This window comes from Camelus dromedarius, chromosome 3, assembly GCF_036321535.1.
Source record: "Camelus dromedarius isolate mCamDro1 chromosome 3, mCamDro1.pat, whole genome shotgun sequence".
In the NCBI taxonomy this organism is placed as follows: domain Eukaryota; kingdom Metazoa; phylum Chordata; class Mammalia; order Artiodactyla; family Camelidae; genus Camelus; species Camelus dromedarius.
Window position 1 is genome coordinate 14,237,266 of NC_087438.1, and position 22,541 is coordinate 14,259,806.

The window sequence follows — 22,541 nt, forward strand, 5'->3', positions numbered from 1 at the left end:
ATGTACAGACTTGGTGGAGAGGACATGAGATAGTAACAGTTTCACTGATTTTAGACATCTTATAACTGTGATATTAAGTAAGGCCATCAGCTGAGATCAGGGTCAAGGGGAGAATGGAGGCTGGTTGGCAGAGAGACCTGACGGATGGAAGGGCACAGGGCAGGCTCCACTGATTCAGCTACTACCCAGTGCGCTCTGTTGGGCAAGTCTGTGAACTTCTATGACTTCAGTTTATTCATATAAAATGCAGTTAATAATACCTGCCCAAACTCCAGAGGCTCCAGAACAGACTTCCAGTTAACATGGCTAACTATACACATATAAATAAATCATAAACGATAAACTATGTAATAAATCAAAATAAATCAGTAATTTAACTAAAATCTGAGTTCAAAGTATAGATTAGATAATTTCTCTGAAATTTTTCATTATTTCAAATCTCTCTACTCTATAAAAATTACATCAAATTTATTTTTTTGGCCAATGAAATGCATTTTGCCAAAATGTGCTACTTTTATATTTTATAAAATTATCTTCTTATCTGTCAATTTTTTAATGAAACACAATAAATTGGAGAAAAAGTAATGGTATTAGATGAAAAAGTTAATATGCAGAAAAGTAAACTGTGGAGTTTCCAGGAGAAATGTCTACACTGATAAACATTTGAAGGGTAGACTCTGAACTGCATATTTAGATAAAGCAGAAAGATCAATAACAATTAAACACAATCTGATTTGAAGCAGTTGTTATTTTAAACATTTCATGTCTCTTAGAAAATCAAACTTTCACAAAAAATGCTTTTTCGTTGTTAATAAATTAGAGAAATAAACATATATTAGTTAAGAATAAATTACTCTTGTAGAATTTATTGATTAGAACAACCTAGCCTTTTCATTGGGTTAATGTGTTGTTCTTCCATTTTAAATATTTGGCATTTCCTTTAGTAAAAGAATGGGTATCATTTCCAGGATGCTGACTAAGTGCCCTAGTTTACTTCCTTCTGAAAGCCACAATTTTATACTGGGAAGAGTCAGCACTTTCAGGATGCTAATACCAAATCTGTGTTAAAAATACCTTTTGCATACACATGAAATCCTCCTTAGCACTGGTCTGGAAATGGAGTGAGATGCTTTCTCTGAGAAACAAGTGATTCCTAACAGTCACGTATCTCCAGAGTCACACAGGAGCTGCCTTTGAAGTTGGTGAGAGCATTTCATCTGAAAGGGTGATTCTTGCCTCAACAATTTCAAACCAGTGATATTCATGTGCTATAGATTCTTGTCATTTCACAAGTGTTTCCTTCTGTTACTCAAGTGAGTACTAAAATGGCTCAAAGTAGATTTTCCTTAATGCAACTTCCACAGATTCTGTTTAAAAAATCTGAAACAAATGATTTGAAATTTCACTTTACATAATGCCCTCAATAAATCCAGCAAAAACAGTCTTCAGATATCACAGACAATGCAAAAATGTCACAGGTTTTGGAAATCTATATAATTAGAGGAAAAAGTTGAGAGAAAAATAACACGTCCCTTGCAAAAAGATATTCTATATTCCACATATATGCTACTCTCCATGTGTGTATTTTTATATTTATATATACACACACACATATATATATATATACATATTTAGAATATCTAATTTAGTACTAGTAGTATCTAGAAGATAGTATTATTCTAAAATTCGTTGTTTTGGCACTTTTAGAATGCACAGTGGGCACAGTAGTCAAGCAATATTCATGACCTTTAAACTACCTTGAAGAATGACCAACACAGGTGACGACTGTCACCAGAAACATCTCAGGGAAGGAGTGTGGACTTGGCCTATAGTACTGAGAGCTCTTAGAAAAGCAGATGGCTCTAATATTCAGGTGCCTTCTTTGGGAGTCGCACAAGGTGACTTTGGAGAAAGAGTCATATAAGAACTGAAGGGGACTGAGGAGATTACAATGATTGGTAAAATCAAGAATGGCAGAGGAAAGAAGTAGGGTGTTTAGAAATATAATAATAACAATAATAGTAATAGTAATAATAATAGAGTTGAAAATAGGGAAACAGAGGAAGGAACTTCTGTGGACTGAATTGTGTATCTCCAAAATTTGTACGTTGAAGGCTTAACCCATACTGTCCTGGTGTTCAGATCTGGGGTCCTTGGAAGGTAATTAGGTTTAAATGAGGTCATGAGGGTGGGGACCTTATGAGGGGAAGAATGTCCTTGTAAGAAGAGACACAAGAGAGCGAGCTCTCCCTCCCTCTCCCTCCGTCCTCCCCTATTCTCCTCCCCATCTCTCTCTCCCCTTAAAACACAGCAAGAAAGTGATTTGTTGATAAGCCAGGAAGACAGAAGCAAGCACTCCTCAGGAAACTAAATGGACTAGCGCCTTGATCTTGGATTTCCCCTAGAACTGTGAGAAATAAATTCTCCCTGTTGCTTAAGCCACACATTTCATAAATTTTGTTATGACCGCCCGAGTTAACTAGTACAAGAGCAAATATAAATTAGGAAGAATAAGAATGAAGATTGACAAAACAGATGCAATGTGGCAGGGAAAAAAAAGACAGAAACAGAGCTGAAACAAGATAAGAGACAAAGGAAGACAAGGAACAGAGCGATATATTGATCTGTAGAGATTGCAATGATCTAATATTAGGAAAAATGTGGTTCACAGTAAAATAAATAACATTCTTTCCAAAAGTTGACAAAATCTGCGTGTATATTACAATAGATTTATCTATATGCATGTATGTTTACATACATGTTAACACATGTGTTTTATAGGTGTATAGGGTAAGGTATAGATGAATAAGAAATTATATTTTTGGATATTTCAGCCGAGTAGGAATTGAAGAAAGGAAAATGGAGGGTATTAATCTTTCTTATCATTTGACTGGTTATCCTGAGTAACTACCACTTAAGGAATGAAAAGAATGAATATAATAAATCAGAAAAGCCAAACACATGAAAAAAAAATTAAATGTCACAATTATGTGACACAATAGACAGATGACTTAGAGTTCAGCTTGTCTCTGGGCGCCCAGCCAGGGTCAGATCAAGCCACTGGGATCAAGAATATGGAAGCTCAGACGGACAATTTGTTCCAGTGCCTCCAGCATCACCAACTAGTCAGATTAGGCAAGACTGGTGTGCAATATTCACTTGGGTTCTCCTTCTGTCCTGGTCTGGCCCATGTGCCAAAAGAAGTCATATTTGCCATTGTTAAAGCCATGTATTAAATAGGGTTTCTGTAACGAGGTGTGAGCAAACAATATCCACGGGGCATTTTAAAGACTGAAATAAAGTTGTAACTAGCCAGATATTGTTAGGTGATTTGCTTTAATTTGTTCTTTATTGTATATTTAAAACTTGCTTAATATTTTTCTATGAACATTTTTTAAATGTTATGCTTGAAAACATGAGAAAGAGCTCTTCAAACTGGGAGGATAAAGAACTTTCTCCCTATTTAGCAGTTTTGAAAAGGGTTAGCAACATCTCAGCCACTTTTTAAAAAAGTAGTTAGATCAGTGGAATGACGTAGATTTCTGTATTTCATTCTAAATCCATCTTTGTTAATAGACCACGCTATATCTTTAAACCTCGAAGCTATAGAATGCTCTGTCAAAATTAACTTTGTTTCTTTTTTAAATGGTATTGCAAAAAACTTGAATAAATATTTCTTACACTGGAAAAATAAAGAGAGGAGAGGGTGTTTTGTTTATTTTCCTGTACATTCTGTATTTCACTTTATTTGTGCATTAGTGTTTCTACTGTTACATAAATGAATAATCTACCTAAAGGAGCTGTAGAAAATAACACTTTGTAAACCGTATTTGGACACAGGAACCAGAAGTCCAGTAAACTCATATAAATAGAAGTACAGTGCACTTAATGGGGACCAGATGGTATACATTAGGTAGGACACATTTTCTTTCATGAGGGATAATTTTAGCTTACATTCCTTTCAGAAAACATCCTTCAGGTTTGATATTATGATTCTTTCTTCAATTTAATGTTGAACAATATAATAATCTCAATTTAATGGTATAAATATTACATATTAAATAATATTCTGTATCTTTATTCTCAGAAAGTTTGCCTGATTGGTCACTTATAAAAGGCAGAACTTAATATACCTCCTCATGCTAACTGTGTTAGTTTCTTATCGCTATGGTAACAAAGTACCACAAACTTAAGTGATTTCCAACAATGCATAGTTATTATCCTACAATTCTGTGTAGGTCAGAACTCTGACAAGGGTCAGGTCAGAAGTCTGAAATGAGCCAGAAAGGAGCTAAAATTAGGTGTCAGCAAGGCAGCGTTCCTTTCCAGAGGCTCTAGGGGAGAATCTTTGCATTTTCCAGTTTCTAGACACTTCCCAAAGCACTTGGTCCTCTTTCTCCATATTCCAGTCCAGCAACATCACAATGGGTCCATCTCACATGTCATCACTCTGACCTCCTGTCTGCCTACCTCTTCCACCTTTAAACGCCCTTGTGAATCCACTGAGCCTACCTGATGCTGATAATCCACGATTATCTCCTTATTTTATGGAGCCAAAATGAGCAACCTTGATTTTATCTGTACTTCGAATCCTCTTCTGCCAACGTAACAACATATCCACCGGCTCCAGGAATTAAGACCTGGACACCTTTGGGGGTCATTATTCTGTGCACCACATTAGCCCTCAATGTAGTCACCCACAGCACTTACACATTCTTTAAGTTGTTCAAAGTACTGCTGCAACTTCTCTCATAAAATTGAGTTTCAGAAATAACATCACTTAATCTATCTGAGATTACGGACATTCTAAGTGAAGCTTGGTTAATAAAGTGCTAGTTAATTGAACTGAACGGATTACTGTCTGTTTAGATTAAGAAACAGAACGTGATCATCAAGCCATAAAGGTTTGTGTGTGTTTGTGTGTGTGTGTGTGTCCCCGCATGTGTGAGTGTTCTTGTCTTGGGACAGTTGTATGAAAGAATGCTTTACTTGGTGTCAGCATCATGGATATAATCTAATAATACAGTCATCTTGCATTTTTGCTTAAAGATCAGTTTCACCACATTACAGTCACTTTATACTTGCAGCTGAAACTGTAGATTTATATCTTGGTTCTTAATATATTTCTCCCACACTTCAAAGGCAGGACATAAATCACCGGTAGGATGGCAAAGTAAAAACAGAGTCCCTTAATTGGAATATTGGCTACAGGAAACTTTTCATATCTATTCTTCTTTTATTATGATTATTTTTAGAATAATTTTGGGTTGACAAGAAGCAAAAGTGTTAGTTATCAGTAAATGAGATATATTTCATTTGTTATAAATGTGTAAGATCTGAAAAGCAGTCATCAACATGAAAATTTAGGGAAAGCTAACAAAAACATTAGATAATAAGAACCATATTGATGAATAAAATCCCCAGATGATTAAACCAATAATTTTGTGTCAACATTTGCTTTTATGACATCAAGAAGCTTTCCAGTTGTTTCTAGTGTCAGGCTCACATTAAATGTAAAATGATACTATAAACAGAAAACTTTGAAAAAGTAAGCAGCTAGAATGCATAAGATCTTTCAAAGATGAACTTTTTTTAAATTAAGAAAATGAATTTTTATACCTAAAATGAAAATGTCCAAATGATAATGTTAGATATGTGTCTATATGTGTTTGAGAGTTTACATTTCAATAATTTTAAATGCTTTTCAAGACAGTCTCTTCCTTGAAATACATCTTCCCTGGCTTTCAAGACTCTCCAGTAACTGTTTCTCGTGGCTCTTCACTGTACCATGTCTCTCACTGACTCCATGCCAGTTGAACATTTCAATCCAAAATCTTACAAAACTCAGCTCTTCCTATCTCCTGCCTGCCCTCCTTCCCTCGTTAAAATGTGTTCTGCTCAGTTCTTTCCCTCCTCAGGAGAAAACAACTCCAGCCTTCTAGGTGCTCAGCATACAGCAGACAAAACGTATCCTTTACCTTCACTGCCCCCCACCAGCCCTCTATCTCACACGACATCGAGTCTTGTCAGCTTGAATTTCCCAATAAATACAGAATCCAACCTCTTCTCTCAAGCTCAACTGCTTGCACTCTGGTGCAAGTCACCATCTTCCTGCCTCTGAATTACTGAAATATCTCTGCAACGGGCCTCTCCCCCGTTTCTGTTCTGCCTCCCCTGGAGTCTAGTTCCAACACAGTGGCCAGAATTTCTTGTTCAGATACAGCTGATTAGTAACCTTAATTCCATCTTCATTCTTAATCCCCATTTGCCATGTAATATAACAAAGGCATCAGATCATGTCATTTCTCTGCTCAAAAATATCTAACACCACCCCAAGTCTCCTATGAAAAACCCAAAGCTCTTGCACTAATCTATAGCATCTACACATGACCTGGTTCCCATCATCTCTTAACAGGCTCTCCTCCTCGGCTGCATTTCTGTCACATCACTCTAGTTATATGCTGGCCTCCTTGCTATTCTTCTAACAGGCCAGGCAGGCTCCTGCCCCAGGGCATTTGCTCTTGCTTTTCACCCTCCCTAGAATATGGTTTTTCAGTATCAACATTGTTCATATCCATACTTCTTTCAAGGCTTTATTCAAAGTCACCTTCTCGGTGAGGGCTTACTAGCCATTAGAGCTAAAATATCAAACCACCACCCATCTCTTCAAAACTTTCTTCCCCATCCCACTTTCCTCTCCCCCACTTAACAATGATCAAGTTCTACAACTAATATAAAATATTATTTCCCTTGTTCCCGTCTCTCTCCTCAAATAGCATGCAATCTCCACAAATGAATTTAATATTTAATGCAGTAAAATAGAATCTAAATATTTAATTTGGCTTTATTTTTGTTTTTAAAATATGACAGATCTCCAAAAAGTAGAATTCCAATCATCAGAACTGAAAATCCTACCAAACAGTCTTTTGGAACCGGTTTACTTTTCACACAAGGCTTTCTCAATTATGGCTAAGTTAAATTGTATCAATTGGCCAATAAATGGGTTTTGAAAAAAAGCAGAAAAATTGCATACAACCAAAATAGTTCTTTGTTTATTCTTTCAGGCTCAATTAAATTATATCACACATTGCAGCTCGAAAGTACTAATTACATGTGTTTAAAATGTAGATAATATAAACAGTACAGAAAAATTCAGGGGATACACATTTTTGTCTCAATACATTATCCAAGTAATTGATTTTCTTGAAATACTTTTTTAAATCAGAGTGTACATAAAATTTTGTATCGAGTTTAATATATTACATGCAATTTCAAAAAAATTTATTATTTAGTTTGATTCAAATTCTTATACTAATTTTATCTTCTTGAGAAGTTTCTTCATTTTGGGATACTTTATGTCCTACTGGTTTATTCCCAGAAGTTGTATGTAAGAGAATTTGCCTTCTCCAGTTTCTGGCAATGGGTTGCAAATTGTTTTTCAAAACTGCTGTATTAATTTTCACTTCCACCAGGAATAACTATAAATAAGGGTTTTATCACACATTTGCCAGCACTGTTTTCAAAACTTATTTGTAATATGATGATTCAGTAGGTTCAAATGGCATCCTGTCTTCTTTTAAATCCCATTGATAAATGTGAGTTTAACCTAGATAGATATTTTTATTTTAAATATTTTTGGCATCAGGTAGACTGAAAATAATTGGATCAAGTAAAATTGCCAGTCACATGGGACTGTACACAGTTACATATAAGTCATATATTGACCATAAAGGCCTAAATATAATGACAATAAATATCTATTTGAAGGTCCTTATGATCACCTGTACATAAAATGAAATGGAAATGATAGTTGAATTCCTCTTTTCTGTGGAGGCATCTGCAAAACCTAAATTCACTTAACTGGCAATTCATCTTTCATATTCTATGCAGTGTGAGTAAAATATTGAATAAGACAGTCCTGGGGAGCTCAGATAAGTAAAATACTTGAAAAAGCAAATATTTCAGTTAAATTCTTTCAGGGATCAAATTTTGCTCATTTTTCCTCAGATTTCCAAGAAGCTTCCCAAAGTGATGCAGCCCAGCAGTGTAGAAGTTTACATACCAGCACATTTTTTTTATAGTTACAGAAGCAACATCTGGGCATATCAGGATACACAATACCAAATGCTCCTCTTACACCTGCTCCCACATTTCCCTGATGTCCACTTATTTTCCTGGAAATCGCTTCTTGGAACATGTACTACACTTAAAAGTCAAAACGCTATCAACAATAACAGAGATACTAAATTAATTTATGTTGGCCTTCTATTTACTCTTCCCTTAAAAATGTTTAATAGGGTATTATTTAAATGAACAGTACTACATCTTTGCAATAATATGCAGTAGTTACAATATATAACACTCAGTATGGCAGGGACATCAACCAATCTGGAATTACCCTAGCTGAATGAGAAGAGAAATCTGCAAACACATGTATCCCTAACATTGAATTAGATTTAAATATCATTTCTGTGCGTAATGGTGTTCTTGTTAAGCTCATGAATCCTCTACATAATCATGTGGAAGAGAATAGGCTATGAAGTTAGTTGGGTATTACAGCAACTTGTGTTTATTTTACCTAGATATTTATATTTGAACATATTCTATATAATTGCATGCATATCTATATATCTTTAACATTAATCTATATTAATTTCATATTTATATGTAGACATATTAATCTACTCATTTAAAACATCACTTAAAAATATATACTCAACTGATACTAATGATAATTGTTGAAGACTGAATTTCAAGGTGCATTCTTATGTTTTACAGTTCTGTATATTTAAACAAATTTTATATGTGGACAATATGGGGAAAGACGGAAAGAAGAGAAAAAATTGAGGTTTATCCATAATATAAATCATTTATTTCAAAATGAAGATGTTCTAGTTCATCCATGAAAAAACATTTTAAGAACTAATACTGCCATTTCTCAAGTCAATTTTTAACTACTCCAGAATAGCTGGAAGATTTAGCATGCTGAGTCAATTCTCAACAAATAAATCAGCAAAGACATTGAACCTACGATAATTTACTAACATTGACGTAGATCTTTATAAACTACAACCTATTGAAACAACTTGTATTGTTTGGTTCTTATGACCATTCTTATCCCCTTTTGAAGAGGAGGAATAATGGCCTATACACAAGTGACATGTGACACAAGTAATTTGTGGCAGGATCCAAGTTCTGCCACGTCTTCATTATGCTTGGTATTTTTTTTCCATTGTGTTATATATCACCATCGGTTAAGAACTACACTTTTCAAATCAAAATGTTTTCATCTTACTTCTGGACCTTTGAATATTATAAAATACTCCTAGCACACAGAATTACTAGAGTGAACTAGAGTGAACACCCCCCACCCCTGCACCCAAAATATATTCATACTCAAATAACGTATTAAAATCAATTGTAAAGAACATCCGTGTCTTTCATTTATTATTTATATTAAAAGTTCATCAGAAAGAAACAAATTCAAGTGAAATTTGTCTTCAGACTCAATATCTGTATTTTCCTTTTCCTCAGTTTTTATTTCCTCCTGTTCCCACAAATGTGAGCATGTGATAACACAGCCTGCATGCTCAGTTCACAGAAAAAGTAATCCTGGTAAGCTCTTCCACAGTTTTCTGTTAGGGATGCAGTGAAACACAAGTTGAAATCCATTCCCAGCAAGAAAAGAGGGATCATCGTAGATCACCCAAAACTGTACATGGACAGTTTCAATGGAAGAGAAGTGTAAATTTTGCCTCCCAGAGAAAAGTTAACAACCTCTTGAGATATTTTTGGTTGTCACAATTTGGGGGGTGCTGCTACTAACATCTAGCGGATAGAAAAGAGGGATGTTGCTAGGATCCCACAATGCACAGGAAAGCCCTCCCACCATCAGAATTATACAGCCCCAAAGCTCAATAGCTCCAAGGTTGAGGAGCACTAATCCAGAATATAGCCCTATAGACGTGTATAATGCAGCTACAAGGAAGGCATGTACTTAGGCAAATTAAGGAGTCTGAAGCCCTCTACTTAATAATAATAAAAAAAACCCAAAAAGACATCTTACACAGGATCTTAAATCTCTCAGTCTTTTTCTCTCACTTTCCACCCCACTAAACTGCATCAGATACATGCATTCGAAATAAGTAAATTTTTTCCAGGTCAGTAAGTTCAATATGCTTTATCCAAGATCTACTGTAGGGTCCATGCATGTTTAGATGATAAAGGACAATTATATTAGGTACCATCTATATAAATATCTTATATACTTCAGTCTTCTGATCATCAACAAGTCAAATACAGGACAGGGACATACAAACTTGTGAACACGTGGTTTGTATTTCACGGACCACACAAATCAACGAAACGCATAATGATGACACTTATAAAAGCCAAATGAAAAGAGTATTTTATATTTACTATATATAGCACCCTTCATCTAAAGAATTTATAAACTTGGACCAAGTGACTCATTCATTCTCATGATTCCACTATATCCATCCAAAATAGCTCAGCAGAAGGAATAATAGTTTACAATTTGCTTAGTGTATAGACTGATCAAGCACCGGCTGCTACTGACCAGGCTTGCAATTACTCTAGCTAATTACATTCAACATTCACTGGATAGAGTTACACCTAGAGCTTCCTGTCACTTGCCTTCCTTCTACTATTATATCCCCCTTGCTACTGGGTTATCTTTAGTTGGACATTTCCACTGTATCTAAAATAACAAATCCTCATTTTCCACCTCGCACTGTTGTCTGGATAGGAAATCAAATGATCATTGGTAACATTTCATGTTTTTCCCCCTTTAAGATAGCTATCTCTGTGAAAAGCATCAGCATTACAGTTTATAAAATACTTATCCACCAAGGCCCACTACATGAATGCCTTATTAAGTGAAGAAATGGGTTGACCCATCTCAGGTTAATTTATTATCAGGAAGTCTGGAATTTAACAAATAACAGGAGGCTTGAAAGAAACAAATGATGATTGGCTCTTGGACCAGCATGTTAGACTATAGAACTGATTCTCTACTAGTATCACATCCTGTCTCCCTCCTCCCACATCCAAAAAGGTACATACCAGCAAGATCTAGTCTGGACTTCTAACTCCTGATTTAGAATTAGATGTTTTCTCTGATAAGACAAGTCCACTGAAACAGAAGCAAACAATTACTGCATAAGGAAAGCCCCCTGCTTTGAAAAATCTGTGGGTGATCCCAGAGTGGAAAATAAAGGTTCCAAAACATAGTGAGAGCCTATAGGGTTTTTTGTTTTTTTTTGTTTTTTTTTGGCAGCGTAACAAAATCTTTCTCTGATCTGTCTCTTTCAGCTCAAAGCAGTGATGCCATCACCTGAGCAAACCAAAGACCATAATAATTTTAGCTAAGATTTTCGTTTTAGCATTTCTTCATTTTCAGCAAAGAAACAGCAAGGCATATTTACTCATAATTAATCTGAAAGTTCATTAAATACAGCAGGCATTGATGTAAGCAAATACTTTAATAACTAGCTAATAAAATTTTATTTTTTTCACCTGTTACATATGACAGGTTTTCCTCGTTCCACATCTATAGGCACAACACACAACACCACACACACACACACACAAACATGCATAAGGCATAATTTTACCTTGTTTTTAAGACATGAGAATTAAGACAGAATATTTTCAAACTCAAACAAATCAGGTTCAGGAAGTTAAGAAATGAATCAGAGTTAACAAACATAAGGGCATATACTAAAGTGTTTCGCTGATCGCAGGAGGCTGCTTAATACCTTTTCATGCATCATTTATAGTGCCCTTTAAAAGAAGAAAAAGTTTCATAAGCTTTAATAAGCATTTATGGAAGCGTTTCATGGGGAAAAAAAAAAAAAGAATGAAAGGAGAAAATGAGTCTTGCCCTGCTGCAGCTTCAGTGCCCAGGTACCACGTAATTTTAGAGGATACTGGAAAGGCAATAATTAAAAAGCACTATGGAAATTTCAATTTCAACATCCCTATTTCTATTCTGACAAGGCTTCCCCTCACTTTCCCGGAGAGACATAAATGACAGCTTATTTTCATGCCATCACTATTCAAATGTGCCTTGCAGAGTATCCTTCCAACTTCTTCAGGGGCAGGGCAGATAACAGCACAGCCACAGATAAACATAAACAGAAACCCCGCTGGATCATCAGACTCACATTCCATAGGCTCGATGGCAACCTTCCTGGTTAAGAAATTTAAAAAACTAGCGATAAGGCTTACGAAGCATTAGCTCCAACTTTCCCATTCGCAGCAGATCCTGTGAAACCAACCCAGGGAGGAAGATTTCGCCAAATACTGTTTTGACTCAGAACCGGGTAAGCAGCCCCACTGCACAAAGATATGAATGTCACTCCATAGTAAAGTGTCGTCTCTGGAAGCCTTACCTTGGCTGACTTGCCCTAACTGGTGGAAAGGAACTTAATTTAGGAGAAGCAAAGAGGGGACTTTGCAGGGCTCACGGCACCGCGGCTCTGTCCTCGGAGAGCCCCGGACTGGGATCCGCGCTCCTGCGAGCCCCGGGCTCCGCGGCTCGGGCTCTGCAGCTCCGGAGCGCGCCTCTGATTGGCTGGCGGAGCCTGTCCGCCTGATCCTCTCCTCTCCGCGTCTCTCCTCCTTCCTCTCCTCCCCGGCTCTCCCGGCCGCTGCCTTTCCCTCTCTCTCCTTTTCTCTCCGACGTCCTACCTACTTTGGGGACCTCAAAAATTCTGCAGCCCACAGAACGGACACCCTTTAGCCCCCTGGGCAAGGTCACGCGCAGAGCAGTGCCATTAATGAAATGATTACAGTATCAAAACCCTGGACCGGCGGCATCGTCTTTAGTCTCACGGCTCTTGAAAAATGACGGCCAGGACTCCGTGACAGTTTAGACCCTCGGTTCTCCGCGGGGGCGGGGAAACCGGGGACCAGAAGGGGTTGGTTTGACTGTCAGATGGAGTGGGAGTAGACATCGGGAGGGAAGGAGAGAAAGAAGCAGGCAGGGGCAGGCACTGATGTGGCAGGCTGGTAATAAATTTTCCTATTTCCGTGCAAAGTCGTCACAGCCTGCTAAACATTCAACTGCTGGCTCATTCCTCAGTGATCCATAGTCCGGTGGTAGCCGTGAGATTTAGCTTGAGTAATGCCCTTTAATGCCTCACCCCCAAGTACTCGAGACGTGGAGGGTCTATAAGAGGTAGAGCTTTCCCTTGGAGGTCAGCATTATATTTGTGAAAACGGATCGGAACTGCAATGCCTTTCCTAGCTTCTTTGCTTGTACCAGGAAAACTCTTAACACACACACACACACACACACACACACACACACACACACACACACACACACTCCACAACTTCTAATCTCTTATTACTCCAGAATAAATTTAAATGATTTGTAATGTACATAGCTTTTGATAACAAGGATTTCAGGCTTGATTGGCTGTGTTCACAACTGATGTGATGTGATGTGATTTGAGCCCTTTCTCCCAGCACAAAGTCACCCACCCTCACTCATTAGGAACATCAAGCATCCCCATTTAAAGCAGTGTAGTAAACAAGTGTGGGAGTTTATCTAAATTGAATGGCTATTCCAAGGGTAACTTGGCAGATATATTAAGAATTATACAAGACCCTCTGTCATTGCAGCCACTAAGAGAGCAGCATTACTTCCTCTGGTTAGCTGATACTATAAATACTCAGGTTCAGAGATTCAAAGGAACAAGAATGCTTAAGCTCAAGAGAGGTAGTGTCATAGAGGGAGCCAGCCCTCTAAAGGCCCGAAGACATTGATTCAAATTCTGTCTCAGATTTTCCTCTATACCAGGACCTATCTAAGCTGTTTGATTTCTCAGAGTCTCAGGAAACATCTAAGATCTAGACAGTAATCTTCACTTTAGAGGGTCTCTGCAAAGATTAAGTGAACATCCGTGCCATTGTGACTCAGTCATAGTGAATGTCTAATGAAGGTTAGTTAACGCCTTATCATGACCCTCTTTTCTCCTGCCTCAAGAAAAGTCAAAGAAATGGAGAAGATAAGGTAAATGGTATTTCAAGGGAATTTAATGGACCTAAGAAGAAATTGTTCTGAATCAACCAGAGCTATTTTGACAACCTTTATTTAGCTGGAGTGATGTGACATGTGGAAGGATTTAATTTAGTTTGGGGTTTGGGTATGATGAAACAAACCAACAGAAACAATGAAAGTAGCACTCAGCTTGGATTATTTTTTAATTGTGAAGGAATCACACATTTAAGTGCATAGCTACTCCTAAGGAAGATATTAGGAGTCAATTAGAATTGGGAAATCTCCAAAATCTAAACTCTCAGGGAAAAGTGGGAGGGAAACAATAGCATCAGAATAATGAGCCCGTGTTGTATTATGTTCTGTATATTCGCTCTCATGCAGTTTCTGATTTAAATGAGATTTCCCTTGCATAGTAACCAGACATAAAATCTTATTCATTTGTGGTTACTGAAAAGAATCCATTTCAAATCTTCCTGTGTTGATGAAACCCTGGGAGCACAAAGAAAAGAATAATTATGAAAAATAAGGGGGACCAAAAGTGGAACTTTGGGCATGTAAGGGGTGATGTAGTTTAACTTTAAAATTTCACATGATGACATTCTCTCGAGAAGCTGAACTCTTTTATTTGGCTGCCTCTAGTTGGATGAAATAAAATATCTGTCAGTTTACTACTGAAGCTTTTGCTGAGACACCAGCCCTGAGTGTCTTAGGGACACACTTGAAGACACTGTGTTTTGCCAGCCTTCCTTGGTGGTTTTCCCTGGGTAGGACCGTAATAAGCACATTGAGTGCAAGGTCATAATGGAAGTCAACAAGCCCTTTTCCTGAGTGGGGATGGCATGCAGAAGAATTTGTCAGCATCACCAAACAATACAATCCATTTTCAGAAAAAAAAAAAAAAAACCATTCCTTGAGGGAGGATTTATATCTATGAGACCGTACTCAGATTAAGACTGTACTCAATTTTTTTTTCTGGAGTAAATACATTTATTGATACCCATTTTATATAGTTCAATTAAATCATCTATAAATATAAAAGCATTTTTCTTTTGACTATCACCATGGTCCCCAAAAATACTCAACAGTCAGAATCGTCTTCGGGAAGCACTCCAAGTCACACAGTTAATTTTATGTTAATTAATGGAAAAGGTATCCACCTCCAACAAAAAGAAACAATTATGAATTAATATCCTAGGTGAATATCCTAGATTAATAGTCACAGGTGACATCTGGCTTCAGAATCCCAGAGACAAAGTATGTTTACCAATATACATCGTGGTACCATGTGCTCTCTTCAACAACCAGGGGACAGTCCACTGGTGCCTTAGGGTCATTCAAAGATGCAATATACAATGGATTTACACGGCTTCTGAAGTTTGATATTCTGGAACCACACCAACTTTCCCTTGCCCTAGAAAAGCAAGCCTGGCAGCCACTTAGTGGATCTCTTGTATTTTCAGTTAAAAAGGAGAAAGTAAGTGAGCCTATGCGGAACGTGCTGCTTGGGCAAAGCCAGGTGGTAGGTAGGTGTTTATTTTCTCCTTATGTCAAAGATTACTTCAAAAAACTGGACAGTGTATCAGTCAGCAGAATTTATTACAGAGCTAATCTCTGAAACTGAAAGCATGGACATTTCTGATCCTGAGTCCCCGCTTGTGTTACCTTGGGAGAGTTATAAGAACCATTTTCCCTTGTGACAGAGAAGCATCCAACACAAGATTGATGCTGGTCAGGCTACAGAAACTGGAAAGATAAATTTGTAATGCTAAACTGTGATCGTTCTCTGAGAGACAGACTCAGGAAATTTTCTCTTTACATGTCATCTCACGCTCAATTTTACCCTAGAAATTACCCTAGGCTGCTATGCAACATTTTCCAACATCAATAAAGAAGGAATGTAAATGAAATATATAAATATCCTTTGCTGTAATTCAGCACTTAGAACAATTAACTACACAAACATGATGCGGTGATTGAATTTTAATTGACATGGGTATTGAAATTACACACTGAAACTGACTACACTTCAATAAAAAAATTTAAAAAAGAAATTACAATAATTTAAAAGTGATTTTTATGTAAAGAAAAACAGCTGGGAAACATGTAGCAATACATACGTTCCTTCGCAGCTATTTATTCAGCTGTTTATTTTATGTGCTTGGGTGACAAGTACTACAGATTGTGCATTTTTGTTAAGAGAATAAAAGAGAAAACTTACAGTCAAAGACAAATATCATGTGATATCACTTATACGTGAAATCTAAAAAAGTGCTACCAATGAACTTATTTACAAAACAGAAATAGACTCACAGACATAGAAAACAAACTTAAGGTTACCAAAGGGGAAAGAAGGGTGAGGGACACATTAAAAGTTTGGGATTAACAGATACAACTTACTGTATATAAAATAGATAAATAACAAGGTCCTACTGTATAGCACAGAGAACTATATTCATTATCTTGTAATAACCTATAATGAATCTGAAAAGGAATATCTGTATCTATATCTATATATATATTTCTGAATCATTTTGTTGTATACCTGAAATTAACAAAACATTGTAAATAAACTATACTTCAAAAAAATAAACAAAAAAGAGAAAACTTACATTGATTAAAAAATATTATGTCTAAGTGTAAGCTTAAAGATGATGTAATAAAGTTAACGTTTATCATCCTGTTACTACACTTCAGATTGAGATTTGCAGAGAACTGGGAAAATATTGACACAGGAAAATGAAGGAGAGAGAGTGAAAATAATTTGAAGTTAATTATATGTGTAATTAATTGTAAAAAGTGGTGCCTTTCTTACTCATAATAATTAGATTAATAGATACACTTTTAGTTTTCTTCAGTGCATGTAAATTATCTCAAAAATGGACTTTTGGGGAGTCTAGGGGAGCATAGCTCAGTGGTAGAATGCGTGTTCAGCATGTCCGGGGTCCTGGGTTCAATCTCCAGTACTGCCATTAAAAGTAAAGGGAACCCTCCTACCCTTCTGGTGGGAATGCAGTTTGGTGCAGCCACTGTGGAAAACAGTGTGGAGATTCTTCAAAAGACTTAGAATAGACTTACCATATGACCCAGGAATCCCGCTCCTGGGCATCTATCCAGAAGGAACCCTACTTCAAAAAGACACCTGCACCCCAATGTTCATAACAGCACTATTTACAATAGCCAAGACATGGAAACAGCCTAAATGCCCATCAACAGATGACAGGATAAAGAAGAGATGGTATATTTATACAATGGAATACTATTCAGCCATAAAAACCAACAACATAACGCCATTTGCAACAACATGGATGTTACTGGAGAATGTCATTCTAAGTGAAGTAAGCCAGAAAGAGAAAGAAAAGTACCATATGAGATCCCTTATATGTGGAATCTAAAAAAAACAAAAAACAAACAAACAAAAAAACCATAAATACAAAACAGAAACAGACTCATAGACAGAATACAAACTTGTGGTTGCCAAGGGGGCGGGAGGTGGGAAGGAACAGACTGGGATTTCAAAATGTAGACTAGATAAACAAGATTATACTGTATAGCACAGAGAAATATATACAAGGTCTTGTGGTAGCTCACAGTGAAAAAAAATGTGACAATGAATATATGTATGTTCATGTATAACTGAAAAGTTGTGCTCCACTGGAATTTGACACAACATTGTAAAATGACTATTACTCAATAAAAAAATGTTAAAAAAAAAACAGCATTGTACGTTCAGATAAAAAAGAAAGAAAGAAATAAACCTAATTACCTCCCCCTCCAAAAATAAAAGATTAAAAAAGTAAATAAAATCAAATAGATCTAGTGGGGCAGTGTTAATAATTGATAAAGGGAAAATTAAAACTCCTCAATTTCTATAGTAAATATTTTATTTCCATAAAATAAATCCTTGTTACACTATAAATGATAGAATAAGGACACTGGGTTCCAGGATAAGTGAAAAATGTGCTAACTAATGGACCTGAATTTTAAGTGATTAATTTCTGGACAAAGATCACACAATGTACTTGCCAATATTTTTAAAAAATATATGAAATCATGTTGATAAGCTTTGAAGATTTGGTGAAAATAGTGCATATGAGAGATAAGTAATATTTCCCCCAAGTTTCAGACATGATTGAACAGGGAGTCTATAGGTTAGAAATTATCGAACTAAATGTGTCACCTGGCCAAGTTATAAGGTGATTTACTAAAGAGACGAGCATACCAGTAAGGAAAGAAAACAGTGGGGTCACCTGAGTCTGTATCACATTCACATAACAGTCATTTCAAAATAATCCCATCACTTTCTATGACAGACACTCTAGACAGGAAATAGGGGGAATGCACCTGATATGATATTTCTATATGTCATCATTATCTCTCTTGATTTCATTAGAACCCACATGGAGAAATTTTACTGCAATTATTTACTGTAGCAGCTGGTTAAGGTACCATTCTCACTTGTTTAGAAAAGAAGAGGTGCTTCCTTGGAGGCATGTTTCTAGTAGTAAGCGGCAGAGTTCTAACACCAAACATGATCACGGTTTTATCAGTGCTATGAACACTGAAGTCATCCATAGAAATTTTATACCAAAACTAGTATATTTGGATAAAGAACTGAAAAAAAATTAAGAAGTCTTGAATAACTTGGTTGTTACCTCAAATCTAACAAAGAAGAAATACTACAGCTGGGTCCAAAAGTATGAATGTATTAAAAATATGGCAGTGGGGACAAGTCTTTGAATGAAAACTTGTGAATAAGACTTAGATTTTTAATTCCACTGACAGTCATTTTAGTGTAAATCAATTATGTGATATGATTATCAAAAATGTTAATGTTAACAGATGTCCTTAGTAAAAGCAAAGCATCAAAATGGGAGTGGTGATGACCTTAGTCAACTCTAAAATATTGAGAATGTACCAGCAATATGGCGTGTCAAGGACACTTAGCTATAGCTAATTCCAGTACTTTTAAGTTAATTTATATTTCTGTTAGCTGCATCATGATATATTCATTCAATGGACAAAGCTAATACCTGTAACTCTCTCACTCATCCCTGACATAACCTCCACTCATTTCTTCCCTCATACCTTACCCCCTACCTCATCCATCTTTCTGGGGTCAGAACAAAGTTCACTTTTTCCGAGTAAAGTACCTTGCTCTAATAGGTTCAACTAGTCCCTACATTTTTTGAAGCCATAAAATACTTCAACATCTGTCAGTATCTCATTTAACAGATTATGTTATAGTTAGAGGCAACATGGCGTAGTTGTTAAAAACAGAATCTGGAATCAAACAAATTTGGGAAGCTATGTAATTGTATGTGTTTAGTTACTTCTTTAGTAAAATATCCATAATATTGCCCATTTCTTAAGCTTCAAAGGAGGATGAAATATGTTAAAATGTATAAATGCAGCTTGGTGTAATGAAGATAACTCCACACCAAAGATGGAGATGGGAAACCTAGGACTAAACCATACCACTTGTATTAAATATAGAGTTGCTTAATCAGCATGTTTTATTTGCTGAACACCCTACCTGACTTGTAATTTGAGAAACCACCCTCATTTTACACAGAGCTTTTGCAACTTTTAAGGGGTTTTATACACACTAAAGGGTCTAGGACAGTTCTTGGCATATAAAAGGCTTTGAATAAAGATTAGTTGAGTCTCAGTTCTAAGTGCTCACTAAGTGTCCATTAAATAAATCGTATTTGATTTCTGCACTCACTTTTGTAGCAGAAAAACACAAGTTACCAATAAATTATTTAATAAAATCTTTTTATTAAAAAAGAAAATACAGCTTTTATGCAATGTCCTTGGGACAGCACTCATTCTTTTCAACCTCTCATATCTATATGAAAACCTTTCTGGTGCTATATAATGGAAATTGACATTTCGATGACCCTAAAGTATTTTAAGATTCTTAACTATCAAAGAGATATTACATTGCACCCAGTATACAATATCTGCAATGCCAGAAAAGAAACAAATATTTAACATCATTCTATAACCTTGATTTATAAAAACAAGGCTTATTTAATATTCAAGTAATCAGAACTTCTGGTTGACTAAACTACTGATCTTTTCAGAATTGTATTTAATTTGCTGATGTACTTTTGTGACCAGACCAGTGGTATATGCTCTTTCTTTTAAAAATTAAAGTATAGTTGATTTACAATATTGTATTACTTTCAAGTGTACAGTCAAGTAACTCAGTTAACTAATTTACCATATTAATCTTTGCTCTAAGGACATCTTTTGAGACACTTTGAAAACGAATGCATATATCTTGTCTTTTAAATTTTAATATATTAGATTTTTATGCAATTAAAATCACTTATTGGACATTTTCAATAAAATACCAGCATTGTATTGCAAAGCATCTGTGTAATAAACTTCACTGCATCTTTTTTCCTGTTACTGAAATTTGATGTTGTCTTCAATTTGGGGTATTATAGGTAATGCTTCCACGAATGCTTCTGTTTATAAACCCTTTCCTGGATCTCTGATTATTCTACTTGAATAGACTCCTTGAAGCAGAACTACTAAGTAAAATTAATGAACATTTCTTAACATGCACGATTATGTTATTGCTCCCTAATACCGTTAGAGAAGAGTAAAAGATTAATTGGTTCCTCACTACCTTCTGAGCAAGAATATTTCTTTTCCAATGTGTTTATTCAATGGCTGAAAATGATCTCATTGTTTTAATTTCTGTTCATGTGATTACTAGAATTTTTATTGACTGTTTCCTTGTTTTCTTCTCATAATTTTCCATCCATATCCACTCCCCTAGCACGTTATTGCTAATTGAGAATATAATAGACTTAAATTGTGTTAATGATCAGAAGACATTTAGAAAATTGAGTTCAACGTAAGTTCTTATATTTCTTTCTCACCTCTAGCCAAAAAAATGTGTTTGTACATACACGTGCTTGTAAATTTATGTATATTTAATACTTTAAATATTCTTATAAATAACCATTATGTATGTATACATACATACATTTCTACATACACAGATATGTGTATATATGTATATGCATATATAAGCATACATGTGTGCATGAATTGATTTATTCAGAAAATACATATACAGTATCATATAGAAAGTTCCAATGACATATATGAAAAAAGGTAAGACACATTCTCTGGTTTTAAGCTAAAAATACTAGAAATACACCACTAAAATGCAAAGCAATGCTATAAATTCTATAAGCTAAATATGGGCAGTGTTTTTCATATATTAAAAATTTGATAAATTACTTTCAACAGCACCTTGTTTAAAATAAGGTGGGAAGATGGAGTCGATAAAGTGTACACACACATACACACACACACACACACACACACACACCAATTTTCCAAACAAAATTCGAGCATTAGCTTTGATTATTTTTCTTGTCCTCACCCCCAGGACCAGTACAATTTGATGAAGAGTGAAAATGAAAATATGAGGATTCGTCAGACCATGAAGATTTTCAAGGTGGTCACGACAAGCATTAATGTAACATGGAGCCTTTCCGTTGTGGGGCTTCTGCAGCTGTAGAGGCTGCACACTTATGAAGCTGCCTCACCCGTCACTGCCATGAACCCAGTAAGTCAGGTCCAACTCATCTTGCTTCATTAATAATACTCACATCATCCATCGAGCTCTATCTCAATTTCTTTCTCTTCATATAGTCTACCATATTCTACCATCATCTCTTGCCTAAACTTTTGCAAATTAGGCAGATAGGATGATTGTTCATTAACATGAATGCTTAAATTTCGTGCCATTGTGAGAGCTTTACACTTTGAGCGTAGAAACAGAGAGATCAGAACAGGAGGCCAATATAAGGAAGGAGTTGGTCTGGTGGGGACACTTGCCTACATCTTCTAAGACTTAATAGATAGCTGAAATATATTGATTGAATAAATGATGGTCGATTATCACTCTGAGTGCTGTATTGCAAGATGATGAAGCTGTGGTCAATTTATAGCTTTAGTCTAGAAATAGATCATGATTACCTTTAACTCGGTATAAGAATAGAAAAGAGAAAGGTAAATGTATTATATAGATATTTAGAGAAATAATTAACCATAATATAATGCAGCTAGGAATGAATCAACTTTCAAGCTTAGTCCTGAAAAAAAAAAGCACTATCATTAGTAGGAAAAAAAAAAAGAAAATAGTAATATCTGGTTGGGAAATATAATAGATTGGAGTGCACTGACTGGGGTGTTAGCCAGACACCATGAGGAATCATACAAAGGTCACTTGACAACAGGAAACCGCAGGTTGAAAAATATATTCAAGGGGAAGACATAATTTTGCAAGTCATCTGCAGAGAGTAACACTAATGGTCAAAGCTGTTACAGCCCCTAAAGGACACGAGAAAAGTTTCTTCACTGATCATTGATGAAGACATACTAGGTGGTGAGAGAGGGAAGGAGAGAGGAAGGAAGGGATGGGAGAGAGGAGAGAAAAGAAGAAGTCAGAGAAGATGGTTAGAAAACTCTACTCATCTTA

The 22,541-nt window shown here is 36.0% G+C and overlaps 1 protein-coding gene across 5 annotated transcripts in view; it reads right to left on the reverse strand.

Annotated features, from left to right (window-relative positions):
- The window catches only part of CDH18 (cadherin 18), an 885,120-nt gene that overhangs the window by 410,366 nt on the left and 452,213 nt on the right, over window positions 1-22,541 (reverse strand). For 3 of the 5 annotated variants that reach the window (XM_010981984.3, XM_031443504.2, XM_031443495.2), the window contains exon 1: window positions 12,417-12,910. The exons of the other annotated variants lie outside the window; for them this stretch is intronic. The gene's annotated coding sequence lies outside the window, so the exon portion shown is untranslated. Of the gene's footprint in view, window positions 1-12,416; window positions 12,911-22,541 lie in introns of those variants that run through there. 5 annotated transcript variants of the gene reach the window in all.